Source organism: Oncorhynchus masou, chromosome 9, assembly GCF_036934945.1.
Source record: "Oncorhynchus masou masou isolate Uvic2021 chromosome 9, UVic_Omas_1.1, whole genome shotgun sequence".
NCBI classification, from domain to species: domain Eukaryota; kingdom Metazoa; phylum Chordata; class Actinopteri; order Salmoniformes; family Salmonidae; genus Oncorhynchus; species Oncorhynchus masou.
The window spans coordinates 16,086,494-16,107,959 of record NC_088220.1 but is presented as its reverse complement, the minus strand read 5'-3'; the positions used below and the strand labels follow the sequence as shown (position 1 = coordinate 16,107,959).

The window sequence follows — 21,466 nt, the reverse complement described above, 5'->3', positions numbered from 1 at the left end:
AGATAGGCTCAGTCACTTCGGTTTTTCTTTTTTTCCTTGTATTGGAAGAGAAGAGAACGAGCACCATTCTCCTTGTGGAGATGGTGCAAAATCCACCAACACGGTCGGTCCCTGGGATTGGGCTGGCCAACACGATTCGGTTTGCTTGGAAGGAAAAGGAGTTGGAGCCTTTAGGACGGGAAACTTTTGGATGGATAATATTGATGGGAATTCTAAAGCTGACGGTGAAGGACGTGTTTTGTTTCCAAGGCAACTCGTTGGAGGGAGCATACGACGTGGCGCAATATACAGAAGAAAAACATGATGATATCCTGAGAAGGGCAAGAGCAGTGGGAGGTGAGAGGCCGATGAGCCACTATGAAATAACAAGCCTGGCGAAGAACAACTTTAGGGTTGTAACTGTCAACATTTACAACCCATACGTTAAGGACGAAGAGGTGAGGGCCTTTCTGGGGAGATACATGGATAACGTCTCCTCAGCAAGGCACCTCAAAGACTCCCTTGGGTTTTGGAATTTGGAGGAGAGGCTTCCAGGCCCTCCTCAGGGAGGACCCAAAGGGACATGGTGGCTACCTCCATCCTCCTGCTATGTTCTCCCTAGGGGCTGACAGGGGGACGTTGTCTTATGCACGTCAGCCCCCATTTTGCAGGCGCTGTATGGCCTACGGCCACATTTTCGCCTCCTGCAGCACGTGAATATGCAGATTTTGTGGATCTGAGGAACACGAGGCGAGGGATTGTGACAAGCCTAAGGCGTGCCACGGGTGTGGCTCGTCAGCACACCTGTGGGGGGGTGCCCGGCTCGTCAGAGGTCATACGCGTCTGCGGCTGGGGGGGAGCAGGAGCGGGGGATGGGGGAAGAAGAGGAGGGGGAGGAAGCACGCCTCATGACCAGAGTACAGGTCCAGAGGGGAAGGCCGCAAGGAAGGAGGAGGAGCAAGAAGCGGCGGATGGAAGAGAGAAGGAGACGGAAGGCACGGGAGTGGGAGAAACAGGAAAAGTGGCGGAAGAAGGCAACCGAGTGGAGGAGCATGAGAGAGAAGAAAGCGAGGGAGGAGTGTTGGAGAAGGAGATGGTGGAAGAGCAAGTGGACTGATTGGGAAAGTGCCAGTGAGAGGGAGGGGATGGCCAAGAGAGTGATGGGGGTGGGAGAAACTTCTGGGTTGCTGCTGGTTTCCCCAGGCCCTCAACTTCTGTTGGGTGGGGTCACATCTAACAAGACTCAGGACTGGGTACAGGAGGACGTGGGGAGTTTTTTGTTTGGGGACTCAGCCTCCCCGATTTTTTTCCAATCCAGCTGCAGCACTGGGGAGGGGGAGGATTGCGGGGGTAGACCCAGGGTGCAGGGCACCCCGGAGCCAAACACTATTCCTGCATCCTGGGTTGGTGAGATGGAGGAAGAGGCGGGGATGTCGGGAGTACGGATGGTGTTCTCACCGGTAGATATGGAGCAGGGGAGCATCGGGTGAGTCTCCTGTTTTTTTTTTTTTCTGTCTGGGTTTAGAATTTGAGTGTATTACATGTTATTTTTTTACTCTTTCATGGGGTCTAATTTTACTTTTGTTAGTTTAAATGTAAGGGGTTTAAGAGATATTGTTAAGAGGAGGGTGGTTTTTAGTTATTTGGAGGGTGTGGGTTTTGATTTTTGTTTTTTACAGGAGGTTCACCTGAGGGATGGAGGGGATGTTAGTAGGTTTAAGAGGGAGTGGGACAAGGGGGAGTCGGTTTGGGGTATTGGGGGGGTGCACTCATCGGGGGTAGGGATTTTGTGTGGGCACAGGGAGGTAAAAGTGGAGGATTCTTTTGTGGTAATGCAGGGGAGGGTTATAGGGGTGGATGTCACGATAAGGGATTGTAAATTTAGGTTAGTGGTGGTGTATGGGCCACAGGTGGTGGCAGACAGGAGGGAGATGGTGGACTGTCTGACGCCCCTGTGTGTCACAAATAGGAAATTAGTGATAGGGGGATTTTAATACAGATTTAGGAATAGGGGGGATAACAGTGCAGGCGCCATTGCCGGGCTAATGGCTTGCCATGGTGGTCTGCACACTACTCCGAAAATGGCCGGTCCTACATGGTGCAACTCCAGGGGGGTTGAGCGGAGGCTCGACTATATTTTTGTACCCAGGTCTTTGGGTAAGTTGTCTGGGCGGCTGTTGCCTGTTTTCTTTTCGGATCACGACGGGGTGCTCCTGCAGGTGGGGTTCCCAGTCTGCCTCTTTGGTAGGGGGTACTGAAAGTCAGTTAGATCGGGATGTGCTGGAGGAGCAGGCTTTTGTTGACGGGTTTTATGGTTTCTTTTGGAGGCTTGAAGGCCTCCGGTCCATGTGCGAGCGGGTGTTAGAGTGGTGGGAATTAGTTAAGGTGAGGATTAGGGCTTTTATAATAGGATATTGCAAGAGGAGAGGAGGGAGGTGGATCGTATCCAAAGGTTAATTGAACTCGAGTACGAGACAGGCAACCTCGGCGGGTCGTTTGACTGGGAGAGATCCGCAACCCTAAAGGCGCAGCTCAGGGAGTTGCAGGAGCGGAAGGCTCGAGCTTTCCTGGAGCCTGCGCATAGTGGCTTTCTAGAACACAATGAGACTTGTTCTGCTATGTTCTTTAAGTCGGTTAGGGCCAGACAGAGTAGGAAGGTAATGCATGGCGTTAGGGAAGAAAATGGTAGTATAGTTAGAGAACCTGAGGATATGGTCAGGGTGACAACTGATCATTTCCAAGGTTTATTTAAGGAAAGGGAAATAGATGTAGAGCAGGGAAATGTGTTTTTAGAACACTTGTCCAGGCGGTTGCCGGAGGACATTAGAGAAGTGATGGAGGCCCAGATTTCACTAGAAGAGGTTGAGAGCGCTCTTAGGAAGATGGGAAAAGGGAAGGTGTCTGGGATGGATGGGCTGCCGGCTGAGTTTTATCTCAAGTTTTGGGGTATACTTGGACCAGTGGTCCTCGAAGTCTTGAAGGCCATCCTTGAGACGGGGGTCCCGGGGGGATCAATGGCTGTTGGTGTGCTGTCACTTTTATATAAGAAGGGGGAAGTAACAGACCTTGGAAACTGGCGGCCGTTGACCATGCTGTGTGTAGATTACAAGCTACTTGCAAAGGTTTTAGCAGACCGGTTGCGCACAGCCCTTCCCTACGCCGTCCATGAGGATCAGACGTGCGGGGTAGAGGGCCGCTCTATTAGATGGAACCTACAGTTAATCAGGGACTCCATCGCTTGGGTTGAAGATAGAGGACTGCCTTTAATGGTAGCAGCGCTAGATCAGGCGAAAGCCTTTGATCGCGTGAATAGATCCTTTTTATTCAGAGTGTTAGGTCGATTAGGATTTGGGGAGAAGTTCATAGGATGGATTCGTACATTATATGTCGGAGCGGGGTGCCGTATTAGTGTAAATAGTCACTTGGGTGACGTTTTTGACCTCTCGTCTGGGGTCAGGCAGGGGTGCCCACTCTCGGCTCTCCTCTTCGTTCTGTACATGGAGCCGCTGGGGGCTGCCATTAGGGCAGACACAGGGGTGGAAGGCTTGTTGATCCCTGGAAGTGGTGGGCTGCGTGTTAAGATGACGCAGTACGCCGACGACACTTCCTTGCTGCTGTGCAAGGACTCGTGCCTGACAAGGTCCCTTGCCATCTTTGGGGATTTCACCCGAGCGTCGGGAGCAGTTCTGAACCATGCAAAGTCTTCCGTCAAGTTTTTCGGAAGATGGCGCGGTAGAACGGATGTGCCTGGGGGGGGTTATCTCTCTGTGAGGGGGCCCTGAGGATTCTCTGGGTCCATTTTGAGACCTCCGGCTCAGCGACGCTAAACTGGAACATGCGTATCGCAGTGGTACAGAGGAAGCTAGCAATGTGGAAGGCTAGGTATTTGTCTTTTGTGGGCAAAGTCCTGGTCCTAAAGGTGGATGTGTTGCCGTCTCTTTTGTATTTGTTGCCGGCTTGTCTGAGGAGGCCTCTAGTGAGGCTTGTGTTTCAGTTCATGTGGAGTGGCATGTGCGAGTGGGTCGCCAGGGCACGCATGATCTGTCCCATCGGGGAGGGAGGTAGGGGGGTACCACATTTCCTCCTCAAGCTGGACACAATTTTTGTTTCTTTCTTGTTAACGGAGCTTGCTCATCCAGTGATACACCCGTCCGGTTACCTCCTGCGGGTGTTCTTCTCGTATCAGGCGAGAAGCGTAATGGTGTGGTCTAACACGGGTCCTCGGGTGGAACAGCTGCCGTGACACTTTGGTCATGCGGCCAAGTGGCTGCGTGCGCACCCTGAGGTTGAAGTTGCCCGAGTAGGTTTAGATCACAGGCACCTGTACGAGGAGGTCAGAAAGGCAGAGAGTCCGGCACCTGTAGTGGGCATCTCGGAAGTGGTCTGGGAGGGAGTGCAGGCGCGGGGTCTGGACAACAGGCTCAAGGACCTGAATTGGTTGAGCCTCCATGTACTGGTATAGTTTGGTGCAATCCCCCACCTGTCCAATATCCTCTTGTGGCAGGGAGGAGACTGTGCGCCATGTCTTTTGGGACTGTGCCTTTGCCGGAGTAGTATGGGCTAGGGCACGGGTGTTGTTAGGTTTGGTAAGGGGGGATTTTGTATTGATGTGGGCCAGGTTAGAGAGGGGTGTAGGGAGAGCGAGTGGGACGGATAGGGACAGGTTTCTGCTCTGGCTTCTCATGAGTCTCTTTAAACGGGGGCTGTGGGAAGCCTGGCAGAACATGGTGAAGACAGGGAGAGATTGGGGGGTGGAAGGGATAGTGAGGAGGGTGGAAGGAGATTTGAGGGGGAGGATGAAGAGGGAGGAGAGGAAGTGGGGGCAGCATGCTGCTCGGGAGAGGTGGAAGGGGGGTTTAGGGCTGGGCGTCATTTAGATTTGTATGGGGATAGATTAGGGACGGGGAGATAGGGAAAGGTATTTGGTAGGGTGACTGGGAGGGAAGATGCTCCCCTGAGGTTTTGTTTGGGGTTTTTGTTTAGTTAAATTAGTTTAATTAAAATACCATTATTTGAGTATGTATGAAAATTATGAGTTGTAAAGAATGAATGGTATTGAAGATAATAAATATTTTTTTATAAAAAAAAATAGGCTGTTTAGGTTTTCTCATAATGTTTATTGTTTTTATACTGTTCATGTTATTTTTTCATTAAAAATGAATCTAAATAGCCACGCTGCATTTTGGTCCGCCTCTCCTTCGACTAAAGAAAACCGTTACATGATCAAGTGGTGGAGGAGAGGAGGAGAAAGTAAAAAAAGAGAAAAGAGGACGCTGTGCCAGCGAGAGTGGACAGATAAACAGATGTTAAGGGTCTTTAGTAACTCTGTGGGTCCCTGAGTCTCTGACCATTCCTGTCATCCTCCACCCAGAGTTACACTAACAGGACAGACATAAAAGCAGGGCCTGCTCTGACACTTAGCAGTATTCTCCCTGTCAAACGAACACTGGGTAATGAGGGAGGAGAAGGGTTTGGTACTGTACTGGTCCTGCTGTCTCTAAGGGTTTGGTACTGTACTGGTCCTGCTGTCTCTAAGGGTTTGGTACTGTACTGGTCCTGCTGTCTCTAAGGGTTTGGTACTGTACTGGTCCTGCTGTCTCTAAGGGTTTGGTACTGTACTGGTCCTGCTGTCTCTAAGGGTTTGGTACTGTACTGGTCCTGCTGTCTCTAAGGGTTTGGTACTGTACTGGTCCTGCTGTCTCTAAGGGTTTGGTACTGTACTGGTCCTGCTGTCTCTAAGGGTTTGGTACTGTACTGGTCCTGCTGTCTCTAAGGGTTTGGTACTGTACTGGTCCTGCTGTCTCTAAGGGGTTGTACTGGTCCTGCTGTCTCTAGGAGTTTGTACTGGCCCTGCTGTCTCTAAGGGTTTGGTACTGTATTGGTCCTGCTGTCTCTAAGGTTTTGTACTGGTCCTGCTGTCTCTAAGGGGATGTACTGGCCCTGCTGTCTCTAAGGGTTTGTACTGTACTGGTCCTGCTGTCTCTAAGGCGTTGTACTGGCCCTGCTGTCTCTAAGAGTTTGTACTGGTCCTGCTGTCTCTAAGGGGTTTACTGGCCCTGCTGTCTCTAAGGTGTTGTACTGGCCCTGCTGTCTCTAAGGGTTTGTACTGGTCCTGCTGTCTCTAAGGGTACTGGCCCTGCTGTCTCTAAGAGTTTGTACTGGTCCTGCTGTCTCTAAGGGGTTTTACTGGCCCTGCTGTTTCTAAGGTGTTGTACTGGCCCTGCTGTCTCTAAGGGTTTGTACTGGTCCTGCTGTCTCTAAGGGTTTGTACTGTTCTATAACTGGACCAGCAGACTAATGGTAAACGATCACTGATCATATCAATATAGAGGATTTATTATAGCTGGCTTATCAGGTCATCATAACAGAAGATATGAAGAGTGTGAATGGTTGAATGGTGAAACCAAGTCTTCCATTGGCTTTCTGTTGAGGTGGTGGTGCAGTTATCTTGCCTTACAAAATGGCAGTAGAAACATGACATTTACAAGAGGGAGGGAATTAATAGCAGAGCATCATGTGTACTAGTGTACTTATTCAGTGTGACCATGGGAGTCGTCTGTTACTGTTTCTGAGTGTCCAGGTGCAAGTAGGCTAGTCTATTTCAGGGAGCGCTCCACGTAGGGTGAGTCACCATGCATTTGGAACACACACACACACACACGTGGCCTGGAGAATGCTGTTCTTTCTACAGATGGGCAGGCCTACTGGGTAGCGGCCATCTCTGTCTGTTCCCTCCACTCCCTCTCTCGGCCCCTCCCCTTGGCCTCTCCCCTCGCTCCCTCTCCTCTCTATATTCTGGCCCTAGGATTTGAACAGGTTGAACAGGCTGGAGACTCAATCTGTTGGATGAATACAGAGGCACATGAGTCCTGGCCTACCCACAGACAAGGCGTAGCAGAAAATCACCCAGTCCCAGACCAGACCAGAGCAGGCCAGACCTGAGAGGGCAAAGAGAGCAGCACACTGCCAGAGCAGAGATAGCAGAGATAGAGATGTGTTGTACTGTAGTGGAAAGAGATCAGAGATAGAGAGCAGCTTCCCTATCAAATCTAAAAATCTCAAATAGAAAACCGAAGAAAATTAACAACAATGACAAATGGTTTGATGAAGAATGCAAAAATCTAAGAAAGAAATTGAGAAACCTGGCCAACCAAAAACATAGAGACCCGGAAAACCTGAGTCTACACCTTCACTATGGTGAATCACTAAAACAATACAGAAATACACTATGGAAAAAGAAGGAACAGCATGTCAGAAATCAGCTCAATGTAATTGACGAATCCATAGACTCGAACCACTTCTGGGAAAATTGGAAAACACTAAACAAACAACAACACGAAGAATTATCTATCCAAAATGGAGATGTATGGGTAAACCACTTCTCCAGTCTTTTTGGCTCTATAACAAAGAATAAAGAGCAAAAACATATACATGATCAAATACAGATCTTAGAATCAACTATTAAAGACTACCAGATCCCACTGGATTCTCCAATTACATTGAATAAGTTACAGGACAAAATAAAAACCCTCCAACCCAAAAAGGCCTGTGGTGTTGATGGTATCCTCAATGAAATAATCAAATATACAGACAACAAATTCCAATTGGCTATACTAAAACTCTTTAACATCATCCTTAGCTCTGGCATCTTCCCCAATATTTGGAACCAGGGACTGATCACTCCAATCCACAAAAGTGGAGACAAATTTGACCCTAATAACTACCGTGGAATATGCGTCAACTATAACCTTGGGAAAATCCTCTGCATTATCATTAACAGCAGACTCGTACACTTCCTCAATGAAAACAATGTACTGAGCAAATGTCAAATTGGCTTTTTACCAAATTACCATACAACAGACCATGTATTCACCCTGCACACCCAAATTGACAATCAAACAAACCAAAACAAAGGCAAAGTCTTCTAATGCTTTGTTGATTTCAAAAAAGCCTTCAACTCAATTTGGCATGAGGGTGTGCTATACAAAGTGATGGAAAGTGGTGTTGGGGGTAAAACATACGACATTATAAAATCCATGTACACAAACAACAAGTGTGCGGTTAAAATTGGCAAAAAACACACAAATTTCCCCACACGGGGTCGTGGGGTGAGACAGGGATGCAGCTTAAGCCCCACCCTCTTCAACATATATATCAACAAATTGGCGCGGGCACTAGAAAAGTCTGCAGCACCCGGCCTCACCCTACTAGAATCCGAAGTCAAATGTCTGCTGTTTGCTGATGATCTGGTGCATCTGTCACCAACCAAGGAGGGCCATCTAGACACTGTTGCCCTAGAGCACACAAAAAACTATACAGTGCCTTGCGAAATTATTCGGCCCCCTTGAACTTTGCGACCTTTTGCCACATTTCAGGCTTCAAACATAAAGATATAAAACTGTATTTTTTGTGAAGAATCAACAACAAGTGGGACACAATCATGAAGTGCAACGACATTTATTGGATATTTGAAACTTTTTTAACAAATCAAAAACTGAAAAATTGGGCGTGCAAAATTATTCAGCCCCCTTAAGTTAATACTTTGTAGCGCCACCCTTTGCTGCGATTACAGCTGTAAGTCGCTTGGGGTATGTCTCTATCAGTTTTGCACATCGAGAGACTGAAATATTTTCCCATTCCACCTTGCAAAACAGCTCGAGCTCAGTGAGGTTGGATGGGGAGCATTTGTGAACAGCAGTTTTCAGTTCTTTCCACAGATTCTCGATTGGATTCAGGTCTGGACTTTGACTTGGCCATTCTAACACCTGGATATGTTTATTTTTGAACCATTCCATTGTAGATTTGCTTTATGTTTTGGATCATTGTCTTGTTGGAAGACAAATCTCCGTCCCAGTCTCAGGTCTTTTGCAGACTCCATCAGGTTTTCTTCCAGAATGGTCCTGTATTTGGCTCCATCCATCTTCCCATCAATTTTAACCATCTTCCCTGTCCTTGCTGAAGAAAAGGAGGCCCAAACCATGATGCTGCCACCACCTTGCTTGACAGTGGGTATGGTGTGTTCAGGGTGATGAGCTGTGTTGCTTTTATGCCAAACATAACGTTTTGCATTGTTGCCAAAAAGTTCAATTTTGGTTTCATCTCACCAGAGCACCTTCTTCCACATGTTTGGTTTGTCTCCCAGGTGGCTTGTGGCAAACTTTAAACGACACTTTTCATGGATAAGAAATGGCTTTCTTCTTGCCACTCTTCCATAAAGGCCAGATTTGTGCAATATACGACTGATTGTTGTCCTATGGACAGAGTCTCCTACTTCAGCTGTAGATCTCTGCAGTTCATCCAGAGTGATCATGGGCCTCTTGGCTGCATCTCTGATCAGTCTTCTCCTTGTATGAGCTGAAAGTTTAGAGGGACGGCCAGGTCTTGGTAGATTTGCAACTTCCACAGAGCTGTGAACGATCTGAGAGACAAGGCATGAAGGGCATTCTATGCCATCAAAAGGAACATAATTTTCAACATACCAATTAGGATTTGGCTAAAAATTCTTGAATCAGTCATAGAGCCCATTGCCATTTATGGTTGTGAGGTCTGGGGTCCGCTCACCAACAAAGAATTCACAAAATGGGACAAACACCAAATTGAGACTCTGCACGCAGAATTCTGCAAAAATATCCTCCGTGTTCAACGTAGAACACCAAATAATGCATGCAGAGCAGAATTAGGCCGATACCCACTAATCATCCAAATCCAGAAAAGAGCCGTTAAATTCTATAACCACCTAAAAGGAAGCGATTCCAAAACCTTCCACAACAAAGCCATCACCTACAGAGAGATGAACCTGGAGAAGAGTCCCCTAAGCAAGCTGGTCCTGGGGCTCTGTTCACAAACACAAACACACCCTACAGAGCCCCAGGACAGCATCACACTTAGACCCAATCAAATCATGAGAAAACAAAAAGACAATTACTTGACACATTGGAAAGAATTAACAAAAAAACAGAGCAAACTAGAATGCTATTTGGCCCTACACAGAGAGTACACAGCGGCAGAATACCTGACCACTGTGACTGACCCAAAATTAAGGAAAGCTTTGACTATGTACAGACTCAGTGAGCATAGCCTTGCTATTGAGAAAGGCCGCCGTAGGCAGACATGGCTCTCAAGAGAAGACAGGCTATGTGCTCACTGCCCACAAAATGAGGTGGAAACTGAGCTGCACTTCCTAACCTCCTGCCCATTGTATGACCATATTAGAGAGACATATTTCCCTCAGATTACACAGATCCACAAAGAATTCGAAAACAAATCCAATTTTGATAAAGTCCCATATCTACTGCGTGAAATTCCACAGTGTGCCATCACAGCAGCAAGATTTGTGACCTGTTGCCATGAGAAAAGGGCAACCAGTGAAGAACACACACCATTGTAAATACAACCCATTTTTATGCTTATTTATTTTATCTTGTGTTCTTTACCATTTGTACATTGTTAAAACACTGTATATATATATAATATGACATTTGTAATGTCTTTATTGTTTTGAAACTTTGAATGTGTGATGTTTACTTTGAATTTTTATTGTTTATTTCACTTTATATATTCACTTTATATATTATCTACCTCACTTGCTTTGGCAATGTTAACACATGTTTCCCATACCAATAAAGCCCATGAATTGAATTGAATTGATGTGTTGTACTGTCGTGGAAAGAGAGCAGAGATAGCAGAGATAGAGATGTGATGTAGTGGAGTAGAAAGAGAGCAGAGATAGAGATGTGTTGTACTGTAGTGGAAAGAGAGTAGAGTTGTGTTGTACTGTAGTGGAAAGAGAGCAGAGATAGAGATGTGTTGTACTGTAGTGGAAAGAGAGCAGAGATAGAGATGTGTTGTACTGTAGTGGAAAGAGAGCAGAGATAGCAGAGATAGAGATGTGATGTAGTGGAGTAGAAAGAGAGCAGAGATAGAGATGTGTTGTACTGTAGTGGAAAGAGAGCAGAGATAGCAGAGATAGAGATGTGATGTACTGTAGTGGAAAGAGAGCAGAGATAGAGATGTGTTGTACTGTAGTGGAAAGAGAGTAGAGATGTGTTGTACTGTAGTGGAAAGAGAGCAGAGATAGAGATGTGTTGTACTGTAGTGAAAAGAGAGCAGAGATAGCAGAGATAGAGATGTGATGTACTGTAGTGGAAAGAGAGCAGAGATAGAGATGTGTTGTACTGTAGTGGAAAGAGAGTAGAGATGTGTTGTACTGTAGTGGAAAGAGAGCAGAGATAGAGATGTGTTGTACTGTAGTAGAAAGAGAGCAGAGATAGCAGAGATAGAGATGTGATGTAGTGGAGTAGAAATTAATCTCCCCTCTCCTCGTGTCCATTCTTCACCATGTTCCACCTCTCACAGTAAACAGAATGCCCATCATGCTACCATGGTAGTTACAGTTACCCTAATCTGCAGAATGTATCTTGCAATGTAACATTATGTTTTCAATCAACAGGTTTTGAAAATGTGAATCTAAATACGAGAAAGTCTAACAATGTCATCTCTCCCCTCCCCCCTCCCTCTCTTACCCACTCTCCTCCCTCCCTCTCCCTCACTCCACTCCTCCCCCTCCTCTCCCACCCTCTCTCCCCCTCCTCTCCCACCCTCCCCCTCCCCACTCCCTCCCCCTCCTCTCTTACCCACTCTCCTCCCTCCCTCTCCCTCACTCCACTCCTCCCCCTCCTCTCCCACCCTCTCTCCCCCTCCCTCTCCCACCCTCCTCCCCCTCCTCCCCCCCTCTCTCCTCCCCCTCCCCTCCTCGACCTTCCTCTCCCTCCACCCTCCCGCCCCCCTCCTCTCCGTCTCTCCTTTTCTCTCACCACCCCCTCTCCACCTTCCTCTCTCTCTCTCCGTCTTCCCACTGTCCTTCCCCCCAGTCTGTTCCCAGTTCTCTAAAGGTGTCTATGCTATCATTGGCCTCTACGACAGGAAGACGGTCAACATGCTGATGTCGTTCTGCGGGGCGCTGCATGTGTGTTTTGTCACGCCTTCCTTCCCCATCGAGACGGCCAACCAGTTTGTGATCCAGCTGAGACCCGAGCTACAGGACACTCTGGTGGGGGTCATAGACCACTACGGATGGACCAAGTTCGTCTACATGTACAGTTCTGACTCTGGTGAGTAGAGGGGTCAAAGTTCAAATTATGTATTCACTGAATAGTGTCTGCATGTGAATGAATAGCTGTACTGGGTTGGCCTGGTTCTTCTGTCAACATAGTTGCTGGGACCATGCTGAAAAGGACAATGTAAAGGGAAATATCAGTGCCAGCTCAGTAGAGTTCTGGTTGGCCCTATAGTGTAAAAAGGGCATATCAACATCACAATGGTGCACAAATATAAGACATAACAGAACATATTCCATTTAGCAGAAACATACAGGCATATGATTATCCTGGCACTGCAGGCTGTACCAGCTGAGCTACAGAGGACCACAACATTACCATAAAGCACTACCACTGGCTGGTTTGTCAAGCTTGTCAAGGAGCCCCAGTGACACGGTAGTGAAACAGAGTGATATTCAGCTGACTATCCAGGCTAATAGATGGGGGAGTTACTGGAGGTCTGGTAGGATCGCTGGGGCACAGGGTATGACGTTCCAGGTGAGTTGCAGGAATAGCTTTAGAAATGGAACATGAATCTGTAAAAGCTGCTCGATAGAGAACGTTGGACACACACACACACAATACACACCTCCTGCACACAACACAACTCAAAGGTCTTGTCTTGTGCAAGACATCAGTCGTCATACCAACCACAGTTAGTCATTCACTGATTGCCATGGTGACAGCGGAGGGGTAAGGAGTAGCCATTGTGTCCTTTCACAATGAAAAGCCTTTTCAGCCACGACTCTAGGAAGCACCTGCATATGGAAAGTCAACACTCACACAGACATATCGACCAGACCCAGACTGAGAGAGGAAGAAGAGAGTCATACAGGGACAGTCAACACTCACACAGACATATCGACCAGACACAGACTGAGAGAGGAAGAAGAGAGTCACACAGACATATCGACCAGACACAGACTGAGAGAGGAAGAAGAGAGTCACACAGACATATCGACCAGACACAGACTGAGAGAGGCAAAAGAGAGTCACACAGGGACAATCAACACTCACACAGACATATCGACCAGACACAGACTGAGAGAGGAAGAAGAGAGTCACATAGGGACAATCAACACTCACACAGACATATCAACCAGACACAGACTGAGAGAGGAAGAAGAGAGTCACACAGACATATCGACCAGACCCAGATTGGGAGAGGAAGAAGAGAGTCACACAGACATATCGACCAGACCCAGATTGGGAGAGGAAGAAGAGAGTCACACAGACATATCGACCAGACCCAGATTGGGAGAGGAAGAAGAGAGTCACATAGGGACAATCAACACTCACACAGACATATCGACCAGACCCAGATTGGGAGAGGAAGAAGAGAGTCACACAGACATATCGACCAGACCCAGATTGGGAGAGGAAGAAGAGAGTCACACAGACATATCGACCAGACCCAGATTGGGAGAGGAAGAAGAGAGTCACATAGGGACAGTAAACACTCACACAGACATATCGACCAGACACAGGAAGAAGAGAGTCACACAGGGACAGACAACACTCACACAGACATATTGACCAGACACAGACTGAGAGAGGAAGAAGAGAGTCATACAGGGACAATCAACACTCACACAGACATATCGACCAGACACAGACTGAGAGAGGCAAAAGAGAGTCACACAGACATATCGACCAGACCCAGATTGGGAGAGGAAGAAGAGAGTCACACAGACATATCGACCAGACCCAGATTGGGAGAGGAAGAAGAGAGTCACATAGGGACAATCAACACTCACACAGACATATTGACCAGACCCAGACTGAGAGAGGAAGAAAAGAGTCACACAGACATATCGACCAGACCCAGATTGGGAGAGGCAGAAGAGAGTCACATAGGGACAGTCAACACTCACACAGACATATCGACCAGACACAGACTGAGAGAGGCAGAAGAGAGTCACATAGGGACAGTCAACACTCACACAGACATATCGACCAGACATAGGAAGAAGAGAGTCACACAGGGACAGACAACACTCACACAGAAATAATGATATTCCACACGGAGGAGAGAGTTGAGTTGTCTACCGTCTCTAATTTCGGTACACACTGCCCGTGTCCGGGTATTTGAAAAGCACATGTTTTAGTAGCTTGCTTTTCAGTGCAAACACACCCAGAGAAAAAAATTATGCACCTGTTCACACCAGGTGTGTTTTACCTCCGTCCCTCCCCCTCTCGCTCCTCCTCTCCCCTCTAGCCTACCCATAATGCTGTGCCATCTGTCCACGGTGTTTAGTGTTTCAGAGCATAACTGTCAAGCTACACAAAACTATCTGCGTAAGCTGTGTGTGTGTGTGTGTGTGTGTGTGTGTGTGTGACTGCTGAGTGATGTAACACTCTTTGAAATAAAGCCAGATAAATGCTAACTGTGAGACCTTGGTAAACTGTCACTCTGACAGTCTGGCTGGACACATAACAGGACTGTGACAGAGGTGATTGGTCCATGTGATGCATAGTAGCCATGATAGTTAGAGCAACTACTCATGTCCAATGATCCCTTCTGCTGTTTGTATGTTGTTGTGTGGGTTTGTGTGTTTGTATGTGTGACTAACCCTGCTGTTTGTTTGTTGTTGGGTGGGTTTGTGTGTTTGTATGTGTGACTAACCCTGCTGTTTGTTTGTTGTTGTGTGGGTTTGTGTGTTTGTGTGTGTGACTAACCCTGCTGTTTGTATGTTGTTGTGTGGGTTTGTGTGTTTGTATGTGTGACTAACCCTGCTGTTTGTATGTTGTTGTGTGGGTTTGTGTGTTTGTATGTGTGACTAACCCTGCTGTTTGTATGTTGTTGTGTGGGTTTGTGTGTTTGTATGTGTGACTAACCCTGCTGTTTGTATGTTGTTGTGTGGGTTTGTGTGTTTGTATGTGTGACTAACCCTGCTGTTTGTATGTTGTTGTGTGGGTTTGTGTGTGTGACTAACCCTGCTGTTTGTATGTTGTTGTGTGGGTTTGTGTGTTTGTATGTGTGACTAACCCTGCTGTTTGTATGTTGTTGTGTGGGTTTGTGTGTTTGTATGTGTGACTAACCCTGCTGTTTGAATGTTGTTGTGTGGGTGTGTGTGTTTGTATGTGTGACTAACCCTGCTGTTTGTATGTTGTTGTGTGGGTTTGTGTGTTTGTATGTGTGACTAACCCTGCTGTTTGAATGTTGTTGTGTGGGTGTGTGTGTTTGTATGTGTGACTAACCCTGCTGTTTGTATGTTGTTGTGTGGGTTTGTGTGTTTGTATGTGTGACTAACCCTGCTGTTTTTTATGTTGTTGTGTGGGTTTGTGTGTTTGTATGTGTGACTAACCCTGCTGTTTGAATGTTGTTGTGTGGGTGTGTGTGTTTGTATGTGTGACTAACCCTGCTGTTTGTATGTTGTTGTGTGGGTTTGTGTGTTTGTATGTGTGACTAACCCTGCTGTTTGTATGTTGTTGTGTGGGTTTGTGTGTGTGACTAACCCTGCTGTTTGTATGTTGTTGTGTGGGTTTGTGTGTTTGTATGTGTGACTAACCCTGCTGTTTGTATGTTGTTGTGTGGGTTTGTGTGTTTGTATGTGTGACTAACCCTGCTGTTTGTATGTTGTTGTGTGGGTGTGTGTGTTTGTATGTGTGACTAACCCTGCTGTTTGTATGTTGTTGTGTGGGTTTGTGTGTTTGTATGTGTGACTAACCCTGCTGTTTGAATGTTGTTGTGTGGGTGTGTGTGTTTGTATGTGTGACTAACCCTGCTGTTTGTATGTTGTTGTGTGGGTTTGTGTGTTTGTATGTGTGACTAACCCTGCTGTTTGTATGTTGTTGTGTGGGTTTGTGTGTGTGCATGTGTGGCGTGTATGTATGTATGTATGTATGTATGTATGTATGTATGTATGTGTGTGTGTGTAAGGTCAATACCCCCCCCCCCGTAGTAATTGAGTGATGGAATTGAGGGTTCTGGAATCCATATTGCCTCCTGTTGCCTGGATACTATTCTCCAGCTGTGTGTCCAAAGGGTTATTTTAAGCCTGTAAGAAAAACACGTGTTTGTGCGATTATAGTGTGTGTGTTTCTTCTGGTAGGGTGTGTGTGTATGTGTGCCTGCAGGTCTTCAGGTCATTGTAGATGGCACTTTGTTCCTTATCACAGGGCTAAATAGAGATATGCAGACAGGCATCTTTGTCAGTGTAGATGAAAGCAGTCTGTGTTTAGTCCCCAGGAGGGCTCTGCCTCCTTGGTATGCTGATTGGGAGATTCTCCATCCATTGGTATGTAGGGCTGGATGTGGATTAAAGTTGAATGCCTGGGGGAGAGACTTACGTAGCCATACATTTATGTATACCTGTACATTCTGTGTGTTCATGCAGGTGTTCCTGCTGCTCACATTTCAGCACCTTGGCATTCAAAAATACTCTTTGTTTATTTCATATTACCATCTGTCTACACAGCCCAAAAAGCTTTATGGTCTAATACATCTCTTTACAAATATGACTTTTTAAGTGCTTTAACTGGAAAGATGGACTGCGTCCCAAATGGCACCCTATTTCCTAAAGTAGTGCACAATAAAGGGAATGGGGACGCAACACGAGTGAAAGCAGGGATACATCTCTCTGAGTTTTGCCATTGTCTTGCAGTCGCAGGGATTTTAATACTATTTTCACCCACGATAACACCTGTGTAGATTAAGCAAGTGCTATTAAGCAACTGTCGGTAACTAAAGAAATGTAAATGTCCATTAAAACCCTCATAAATGATATTTACAAAATGGTCCTTCAAAAAAGTTAATATTCTCTCTCCCTCGCTCTCACTCTCTCTCCCCTCTCTTGCTCTCTCCTCTCTCTCGTTCCCTCTGCTCTCTCTCCCCCTGCTCTCACTCTGCTCTCTCTCTGCTCTCTCTCCCCCTGCTCTCTCTCTCTCTCTCAATCTGCTCTCTCTCTCTTGCTCTCCCTGCTCTCTCTACCCTCTTGCTCTCCCTGCTCTCTCTACCCTCTTGCTCTCCCTGCTCTCTTCTCCCACGTGTTGGTACCTCCATGTGTTAGTCAAGTTAGTTCTTATGAGGGCCGGATTCCAACAGAAAGTTGAGCAGGAAAATGTTGTGTTTTCTGTCTGAAACTAACCACTCTGAAACAGAGGAGTTGGCCATGGTCCTGAAACGAACCACTCTTAAACAGAGGAGTTGGCCATGGTTCTGAATCTAACCACTCTGAAACTGAGGAGTTGGCCATGGTCCTGAAACGAACCACTCTGAAACTGAGGAGTTGGCCATGGTCCTGAAAACAACCACTCTTAAACAGAGGAGTTGGCCATGGTCCTGAAACGAACCACTCTGAAACTGAGGAGTTGGCCATGGTCCTGAAAAGAACCACTCAGAAACTGAGGAGTTGGCCATGGTCCTGAAACTAACCACTCTGAAACAGAGGAGTTGGCCATGGTCCTGAAACGAACCACTCTTAAACAGAGGAGTTGGCCATGGTCCTGAAACGAACCACTCTGAAACTGAGGAGTTGGCCATGGTCCTGAAACTAACCACTCTGAAACAGAGAAGTTGGCCATGGTCCTGAAACTAACCACTTTGAAACAGAGGAGTTGACAGTTGTCCTGAAACTAACCACTTTGAAATAGAGGAGTTGGCAGTTGTCCTGAAACTAACCACTTTGAAACAGAGGAGTTGACAGTTGTCCTGAAACTAACCACTCTGAAACAGAGGAGTTGGCAGTGGTAAACAGAGGAGTTGACAGTGGTCCTGAGTAGAAGCTCCCGTTTTGGTGTTCTCTGCTGTACATAGCAATCAATAGTTTGTGACTGACTGCTGGGTTTGAAACCAGGTCTTCTGATCACAATAGGACTGTATTAGCCCACTGAACAAAAGCCTAGCCACACTATCCCTCTACTTCTTAGTTTTTCATTCAGATTTTGTGATTTATATTAATCCATTTTAGCCGTAGTAAAGTTGCTATGAATCTCCAGTTGTCATGTAGGTATCGACCCTGACATAAAGACAAGACAGGCACCATGAATAGTGTAGATCGGGTGGATCAAGGCAGCATCTGTCTGTAGTAAATTGGCATGACATTTTATTCATTTAGCAGACACTTATCCAGAGCTACTTACAGTTAGTGCATTGATCTGAAGAGAACTTGGTGGGACAACCACATATCTGAGTCATAGCAAGTACATTTTTCCTGAATAAAGTAGCTATCAGTGGAGTCAGGGGGATTATTTAAGGTACTGTTTGAAGAGGTAGGGTTTCAGATGTTTCCAGAATATGGGCAGGGACTCTGCCTTTCTAGCTTCAGGGGGAAGCCGGTTCCACCATTGGGGTGCTGGGACAGAAAAGAGCTTGGACTGGGCTGAGCAGGAGCTGCCCTTCCGTAGGGGTGGGAGGGCCAAGAGACCTGAGGTGGCACAACGGAGTGCTCGGGTTGGGGTAGGGAGGGGCAGTTCCTCTTGTAAGCACCAGGGTCTTGTAGTAGATGTGAGCTTTGACTGGAAGCCAGTGGAGTGTGTGGAGGAGCAGGGTGGCATGAGAAAACCAGGTGGGCTGCAGCGTTCTGCAGGGGTTTGATGGCACAAGCGGGGAGCCTAGCCAACCGTGAGTTGCAGATGCTGTGGAGCATGCACTCTGGAAGGGAGACACCTTTCACCATAACTCTGACTGGTTAGTCAGCCAGACATCTATCACCTTTCACCATAACTCTGACTGGTTAGTCAGCCAGACATCTATCACCGTTCACCATAACTCTGACTGGTTAGTCAGCCAGACATCTATCACCTTTCACCATAACTCTGACTGGTTAGTCAGCCAGACATCTATCACCTTTCATCATAACTCTGACTGGTTAGTCAGCCAGACATCTATCACCTTTCACCATAACTCTGACTAGTTAGACACACCAACAACCCTGCTGCAAATATGGCACGTGAAATATGTAAAGAGGGTCATATGTATCAGACATTCTCACCAAGAACAGTGGTTGCATACAAAAATGCAATTTCTGATTATTCTCTCTAGTGTAGTTGTGATTGGCTGGGTGGAATATTAGCTTAGCTTATAATGTAATTGGTGTAATTCAGTATTTGCTTCAGTAATGGCCGCCGCTCTGCTGCATGTGAAATATTTGTTTACCTTCTGGAACAACTGTCTCTCCTCCCAGGAGGATTCTGATCAGTCTAACATGATACTGTGTGTTTGTGTGTGACTCCCACACTCTTTATCTGCAGCCATGATCGATGCATTCCCTAATCGCGTCTTATTTCCTGTCCCCGTGTGCTCTCCCATGATGCTCACTAGCCTGTTCCCCCATTATGCTTTAGATGTTTTTAGCCTATGGGGACAGCTTAATGGAGTGGCTTGGTGTAATTGGTGCCTCTGAGGGTCTGTGTGCATTTGCGTGGATGTCTGGGTGTGTGCGTGTGTGTGCAGGACCAGCCCTAGCCTTGAGCCTTGAGCTTTGGTTGTGGGGCCCCCACCTCGGGGCATAACATTTTAGTGGCCCCCCTCTTGACCTTTAATTTCCTGCAATTCTACACATTTTGCCATGGGCCGTAGAGAAAATGTTGCATATTTATAACACATTTCATGCAATTCTACTAATTTTGCCATTGTTTTAGTTTTACAGATAATTTTCTGCAATTCTACACATTTCTTAATGACTTATGCCATGTTAATATGATATCTGAGTGAGAATTACGAACAAAATCAATAGGGACCCTCTGGACGTCAGGGCCCCTGGGCATGTGTACCTCGTGCCCGGTTAGTATTCGGCCATGATTACTACAAGTTTAGATAGCTGGCTAGACTAATTGACTAATCTAATAAATGTTAGCTGACATGGCTAATTGAGTGACTGTCAGTGACTGACATAACAAGAGAAAAACTGCTGATGCACAAACACATTTTGAAATGGTACCTGGTGTATTCTACAATTCTTACTCTCAATAGTAAGCTGAGACCCCGTCTGAGTTCCTAAAACAATAAAAGCTTATGCCTGGGGCGGGCCCTGTGTGTGTGTGTGTGTGTGGTGTGTGTGTGTGTGTGTGTGTGTGTGTGTGTGTGTGTGTGCACATGTCTATGAGTGTGTGTGTGTGTGTGTGTGTGTGTGCGTGTGTGTGTGTGTGTGTGTGTGTGTGTGTGTGTGTGTGTGTGTGTGTGTGTGTGTGTGTGTGTGTGGAGGGATTATTCAGAGTAGCAACGAGTGCTGTAACATCATACCTGTACATGGCATCCCAGTCATCACAATAAACTATCCCTCTGGAGACGGTAATCATGTATTACATTGCTGTGCTGTCAGAAAGTCGTATGATGGATAATCCTACTGTATGTTAGCATGACAGATGTATTACTGAATATAGTCCTACTGTATGTTCGCATGACAGATGTATTACTGAATATAGTCCTACTGTATGTTAGCATGACAGATGTATTACTGAATATAGTCCTACTGTATGTTAGCATGACAGATGTATTACTGATGGATAGTCCTACTGTATGTTAGCATGACAGATGTATTACTGAATATAGTCCTACTGTATGTTAGCATGACATATGTATTACTGAATATAGTCCTACTGTATGTTAGCATGACAGATGTATTACTGAATATAGTCCTACTGTATGTTAGCATGACAGATGTATTACTGAATATAGTCCTACTGTATGTTAGCATGACAGATGTATTACTGAATATAGTCCTACTGTATGTTAGCATGACAGATGTATTACTGATGGATAGTCCTACTGTATGTTAGCATGACAGATGTATTACTGAATATAGTCCTACTGTATGTTAGCATGACAGATGTATTACTGACGGATCGTCCTACTGTATGTTAGCATGACAGATGTATTACTGATGGATAGTCCTACTGTATGTTAGCATGACAGATGTATTACTGAATATAGTCCTACTGTATGTTAGCATGACAGATGTATTGCTGACGGATAGTCCTACTGTATGTTAGCATGACAGATGTATTACTGATGGATAGTCCTACTGTATGTTAGCATGACAGATGTATTACTGATGGATAGTCCTACTGTATGTTAGCATGACAGATGTATTACTGAATATAGTCCTACTGTATGTTAGCATGACAGATGTATTACTGATGGATAGTCCTACTGTATGTTAGCATGACAGATGTATTACTGAATATAGTCCTACTGTATGTTAGCATGACAGATGTATTACTGACGGATAGTCCTACTGTATGTTAGCATGACAGATGTATTACTGATGGATAGTCCTACTGTATGTTAGCATGACAGATGTATTACTGAATATAGTCCTACTGTATGTTAGCATGACAGATGTATTACTGACGGATAGTCCTACTGTATGTTAGCATGACAGATGTATTACTGATGGATAGTCCTACTGTATGTTAGCATGACAGATGTATTACTGATGGATAGTCCT

The 21,466-nt window shown here is 46.1% G+C and overlaps 1 pseudogene; it reads left to right on the top strand.

Annotated features, from left to right (window-relative positions):
* The window catches only part of LOC135545571 (glutamate receptor 1-like), a 159,046-nt pseudogene that overhangs the window by 51,125 nt on the left and 86,455 nt on the right, over window positions 1-21,466 (top strand).